The 6,732-nt window shown below is 33.5% G+C and overlaps 1 pseudogene; it reads left to right on the top strand.

Annotated features, from left to right (window-relative positions):
* LOC134251045 (uncharacterized) lies at positions 1–2,262 on the top strand (annotated as a pseudogene).
* The last annotated feature ends 4,470 nt before the right edge of the window (positions 2,263–6,732 follow it).

Genomic DNA, 6,732 nt, shown 5'->3' with positions numbered 1-6,732 from the left:
ATGTCGTTTTCATACAAGAAGAGATTGCTGAGCTACATTGTAGCCCTGTAAGATAATAAAACACAGAAGATATCTGCATGAACAATTTGTTGAATTTGCTGATTATAGATTAATTATTAATCGGAAGCTTTAAGGCACATTGGTGCATTGAGGAATAGGTGTGTGTCATAATTCAGAATGGCGTATCTAAAAGTAGGCTTCAAGTCGCCAATGGCATAACTCAGTACTAACTGTGCCTTAAGCATTCTGTCTTTCACTGTAATTTCATGCAAAATTGAAAATTCTATTAAAATAATCCAATGAGTACTGTTTATTTTACTGTAAAATGACATATTTTCGTGGGTTCAAATTTTCGTGGATTGAAGAAAATCTAACATTTTACATTTCGTGGTGGACATGAATTCGTTGGTCACCTCATACCTCGAAAACAACGAAAATTAAACCTCCACGAAAATTTGTGATTTTACAGTATTTGCAATTCACCATTTTGGCAAGCTCGGAAAACATATCCGGGGTTGCCGCAGTTTTCTGGGCTGATCGGAAAGATCCATGAAGGTAGATTAAAAAGCTAGGCATTCATTATAATTTTAGAAACAACAGTCTTGGTTTTTATTAGACCCTAGTTACTGTTACTTTTTGTTTATATACTAGCTTAGACATCAAAATATGAAATTTCGTATCAGATGTATTTTCAAATCATAAAAACTAATTAGATATTTCGTTCTTCAATATTTTAGACACTTTCTAACATCGGCTCATATATTCGTGTCTAAATCACTATCATTTCTGCACATATGCTGAAGCTCTTGAAGAAACTGACTGTCGCGTGTAGGTGAGATATTGAACGTTCGCATTTGAATTGTTTTTGGGCATAACTTATAATATTAAAATACGTATAATTCATATATATGTAGTTGCAATTTCTGCATTTACACTGTTAAAACATGTTTAAAAACGCCAATAGAATGAGGGACCTATGGTTAGTATATATATATAGGTCTCTGAAAGAATGAAGTCAAAATTTCCAGGCTATAGGTTACTGTATTATCTTTTAATAAAAGACTATTCATTGGCTATACACACAAATGTAATAAAATTTTCTACTGTGCACAGAGATCTCCAAATACATGTACTTATTATCTTGGCCAATCATCTGTTTGGAAAGCTGTCAATATCAGACGACTTCATCTTTGATGAAAAATAGCCAGAGAAAAAGAAAAGACGTTAAATGCAGCTGCAGTGATGTAAGTTATCTTTTGACTGGCAGCAATGGAGACACGAGTAAAGGTATAGATTCCACATACATATATATAGTCTGTTAAGCGAAAGTTCTTTGGTTTGCTTCACTTCATTTACAAAGTTTTTAGTTAGACGTTTTTCATACTAATTGTTAGTCCATTATTTATACACTGTACTATCGAGGAGCAAACGGCGGGTGGGACCGGTCGGCAGGGGATGTTCACTCCTCAATGGCACCTGATTCCATCTCTAATGTTTTGGAGGCCCGTGTTTGCTCTGCTCCAATTTTGTATTATTTTATGGACTTTGATATTGAATACTGTTCATTATCTCCATATCATTCATTTGATACTGTGACACAAGACCTTGGTTTATACAGTCTCATCTGAAGGACTGGTCCTAAGTCCAAAAGTGGGATTCAAACCCGCAACATAAGGATCAATTCCTTACTCTGTGACTATTGAGCAGACATTCTAACCACTGCGTCACACGGGCTACTAAATATTCATAAAAATTATAAAGGACATTTACTTTGCTGCTCTTTTTTTCTGAAGGTAATCCTCAAGTATGGCGTGGTTCTGTAGACATCATCATCAAGGAAGACTTTATTGTTCAGAATTTGGAGGAAAAATCAGAAATCTCTGATGGAAAGTTTCTTAAAGATGATACAGTGAAAAAGCTATACTTTGATAAGAAGTCCAAAGCTGGTTGCAGACACTATTGTGTTTTCAAAAGAGGAAGCACCCTGAGTTTTCAAGTTTTCTCATTCCAAGTGTAGGGTTGGCTGAAACAGACATGATGTTAATGTTATATGACTCAGAGCGTGATGTACTTTTAGAGAGTTCTCGTATTTCACTTGCAAGTGAAAAGAAGTTCTCTGTGGAGGCAGTTCTAATTACATGGTTAACTGTTAATTACAGAGTTTTGTGCTCAGGTCTGACAGAAGAAATGCTCCAATACTTCTTTGAAGAAGCCAAGGACAAAATATCTGTATATGAGAATGAGCTAAAACTTCAAATGTAACTTAATTTTTTCCTAGACAACTCTATGAAGTATGTAATTTAAAAAAAGTATTTTATTCTTATATAGCTTTGCTTACATGTACTTCAAGTACCCTAAGAAAATATAAGATACCCCTTGACTGAGTTTTTGAAAGAAATTAAATGGGATCAGCATGGTTGAAAAATCAATTGCAGTTTACAATTATCGCCAACATATGGAGTGCATGTCTCCTCCAGTTTGTTCGAAATGCAAAAGCATGTATTACGAACTATTTGTAGACAAGGAAGCTGTTGACAAATAAGGTGATGGTACAAGGATATCAGGTTTGCTTAAAGTAAGTTTTTTGCAAATTTAATGGTCAATATGATAACCTTATTGCCAAAAATACACTCTGTAAGTGTAATGACCAGTTTTGTATACGAATTGTTAGACCAATATAATAATAAAACTGAGTTGTTTCCCGATTTTTTTTTTACTTTGTCCGATTATGACGAGCAAACAGTGAGTGTGTTCGGTCGACAGGGGACGCTTATTCTCCTATGGCACCTAATCATAGAAGCCTGTGTTTACTCTATATCACGTTATTCCATTGAAGTTATGATTTTGATAACGATTCTTTATCTTCGTATTTCACCTGCTGTATTTTCAGCACACAACACAATTCGCACTATTGACAGGGAATAATGATTTTTGTTTAAAAGTGTAATCTTTTTCATCTTTATTATCCGTTTCATGTGGAGATAACAAACAGTGTTTGAGCTCAAAAGTCAACAAACATTACATAATAGGAGCTGAGAAAACACGGATCTCCAAAACATCAGGGGTGGGATCAGGTGCAATAGAGGAGCATTCTCTGCCAACCGGTTATACACCCACCCTGTAGTCCTTGTCTTGTTCGGAAAAAAAGGAAAAATGTATGAACAACTCGGTGTATAAACAAGCTAATTAGAGAATTCGTGTCCCCCGCTTAGGGAAAAGGTCGGATCCCCCTGACTGAATTTGTAGAATTATTAAATGTATGCACGTTTACTGAAGCAAATAAAATACATGTATCTCAATATGCATATAAAGATTTGATTGCTTATTCTTTATTATGTGTATAGAAGATTCTTTTTATATGGAATATTTATCACACTGTAATGATGATTTTATAACCTCATAAATTTTTCATTTCACATGCTGAATACTATCATGTAGTAAAAAAAAGAGAAAAGTATTTTGTTTAAAAAAAAAAAAGGATCGTCCGAGATTCGATCCCGGGAGCTCTCACATGTGAAGCGAGAGACATACCACTAGACCACGGAATCGCTTTACATGGAGTTAAGTATATGCAGAAATGAAGTCACATACATTTATATATACATGTTCGGTATTGTCAAAATTTTACACAATCCATGGTGTTTAATTTATTTAGCCTTTATTAAACAGTTCTAATAGACGTAATAAGAACATAAAGTCCGCCGAGAACCTCATTATGTTCATTGTGGTAACGAAGCAAAGACGGTCTTGTGGATTTAATCTGTGCTTTTCAAAAAACTGAAAGAAATACAAAAAAGTCAATGAAGGCTTTAACCTTTTGAAATCTTTATCTGGATGTGCCCATTACATGCCCATCCCAAATACTCACCCCAATTTTTTTTTCTATGTTTCCTTTCTAAAGAAAAAATATTTCAAAATCATATGTCTGTTTTGAAGATTTTTAATACTCCGAACAACCATAATACCTTTGAATCTATATTGCGTTCAAAAACTTCAAAATCCTCTAGTGAATGTTCCCGAAAATATTAACAGTAATGAAGAAGAAGCTTCAAGAATACTGTGCAACAATATATTCGAAAAGTGGTGTAAATTTAGATGTGGATATTTAAAAATTACAAAGAACTTTTGGAAAAATTGAAATTACACAAAAAATTTACCAATTCAATAATATAAAAACTTACCAGCTTTCAACTTTATAAACAACCATTCACCACGATAAAACAAAGTATTTTAGATAATTGACATTGGCTTTTTCAATAAAAATGGAACTCATACTAATAATTTAATAACCTTGTTTTTGGTCATCTGCAAAATTATTTTGTTAAAAAAAATTCTTATTGCACACACAAGTACTTTGAGATTGATACTCAAATGATGATTGAGTTTCTAATTGACAATATCTATGTAGTTTTTGGAGACCAGGTCTTCAAACAAATTATGGAAATTCCCATGGGTATCAATTGCATCCCGTTATAAGCAGACCAATTTTTGTATTTATATCAAGTAAGAATTGTCTAAAATATTGTATGTCAAAAGAAGAAAACAGTTGTCATGGCTTCAACTCGACATTTAGATATATCTACGACGTGTTGTCAATTAACAATAATTATTTCCATTCTCATGTCGATACAATATAATACAATAAGCTTGAGATAAAAGACACCGCAGAGTAAGACACATCTATCTCATATTGATATATTTCATTTGAAAAAAGACGTTAATTGTAATCTAAGAACCAAGGTTTATGATAATGCGACGACTTTTACTTTTCAATTGTCATCTACCTTCACTGATGCAGCAATGTATCTTCGTCACCTGCATTTGGAATTTATATCCCTCAGTTGATACACATGAACATGCTCTACGTACGAACAATTTCTAAAACGAGTTAAGATATTGACAAACAAATTAATGAAACATGAATATCATCATTCTCGTTTTAAGTAATCATTTTGTAAGTTCTCTGGTCGATACAATGACATTCTCAACAAAGACAATTTATCATTAAGTCAAATGTTGACTGGTGTTTCATACTATATTGTAAGTTCATTATAACACACTAAATTGTCCACGAATTTTTCCGTTATCTCTCGATTATCCGAAGAAGACATTGCGGGTGTGACCGGTTTACAGAGGATGTTCACTTCTGCATGGCACCTGATCACACCTCTGATGTTTTGGGGATCCTTGTTTCATCAGCTTTCATTTTGTATTGTTAAATGAACTTTTGGTCTTGAATACTGTTCGTTATCACCATATATATATTTCATTTTAGACAAGGAAAAAATTTTTTTTGGCAAATCGATAGTTAAACCTAATTGTATGATTTTGATTTCAAAGATAATTTCAGAGACATCGAATAGCTTACCCTTTGTGAAAAGGCAATAAAAGAGAATGTAAACTCTTACATAAAAGTAAACCAAGTGAAAGGAACTATTTTGAATTATCAGTTTTTATTTTTTGATGTACTACTGACAAATAGAATAATTACAATTAAATGACATACTGAAAATGCACAGTTGTTACATAAATATAATGCCTCTCTTACTACTTTATGTCTACAAATGAATTCTAGTGAAAGTATGCTTTTATATCATTTAATCAACATCATTGTTTCATAGACAATTATGTAACTGGACATCGCAGGATCCCATGCAGGATCGGACCTCGATTTGGTCTAAATTCTAAAAGTTTTTTTTATCTAATCATCATCTTTGTTTCATGGATAAGTGTCCTACTGGGCACCTTGGGGTCCCAGGGTGGCGCCCCGATGTCGTCTGAATTTAGAAATGTCAGTCCGCATAGATTGAACCACCAGCCTCCTGAATGACGTGAACAACTTCCCTCTGAAAATCCATCGTTGTCTCTATCAAATGTCGAAAATCGCATGCCATTGACGTTCCAGTAATGCCAGTTGTCTCTCAAACTGTCCCCTATAGAATTAAAACCATACTGTTAAGGTATAACTAAGGTAATTGTTCCCAAAGTGTGTTCATATTTTATTGAGAGATAACGAGCGGTCCATCAGAAGAGACAGAATAAACCGAGGTCCTGTGTCACAAGTGCTGGCACGAAAAAGATCCCACACTGATCAATGGCCCTGAGTGCCGAGTTAAGGACGAAATTTGTAGCTTTCAAACGGCAAGTGGTGGTGTCTCCATATGAAGGAAAAATTCTCAAGAGGGACGTTAAACAATATACAATCAATCAATCAAGCAAGCACTACATTTTCATAATACTTGATGTAAAAACAGCCAGGGATTGAAAAATGGACCTTAAAACTATCTGAAGAGAGATATTTATATTGCAGAATTTGTAATTCAGCTGATCCAACATCCTGATTGAGAGGCTTACATGTACATGTCAGGTTTTTTTTTTTTTGTTTACAAAAACTTTGACTTGTTTACAAAAAAAAAATAAACAATGAAGTATTAAAGTACTTATAATACTATGATACTGCTTTTGTACCTTTCCAATACGGCATATTTTAAAATTTCTTTTTATATAATTGCGACAAAGACCTAAAACAAATATTCAGATAAGCCTTATATACTAAATGAATTTATTTCCATGTCATGTAATTTTTCAATGAACGAAAATTCATCTGCAACAGTTATAGACACATTATATTATGGTAACCGGTTGAACTGTTCATCAGAAGTTTTCACACAATGGATTTTTTGCAAGCTCTATTCATTAGAGTAATCAATAATCTTACCAAGAGTTCCTGTT

Source organism: Saccostrea cucullata, unplaced genomic scaffold (assembly GCF_032062105.1).
Source record: "Saccostrea cucullata isolate Sc308-1 unplaced genomic scaffold, CSIRO_AGI_Scuc_v1 ctg746, whole genome shotgun sequence".
Classification (NCBI taxonomy): Eukaryota; Metazoa; Mollusca; class Bivalvia; order Ostreida; family Ostreidae; genus Saccostrea; species Saccostrea cuccullata.
This window is presented reverse-complemented; position numbering and strand designations above follow the sequence as displayed.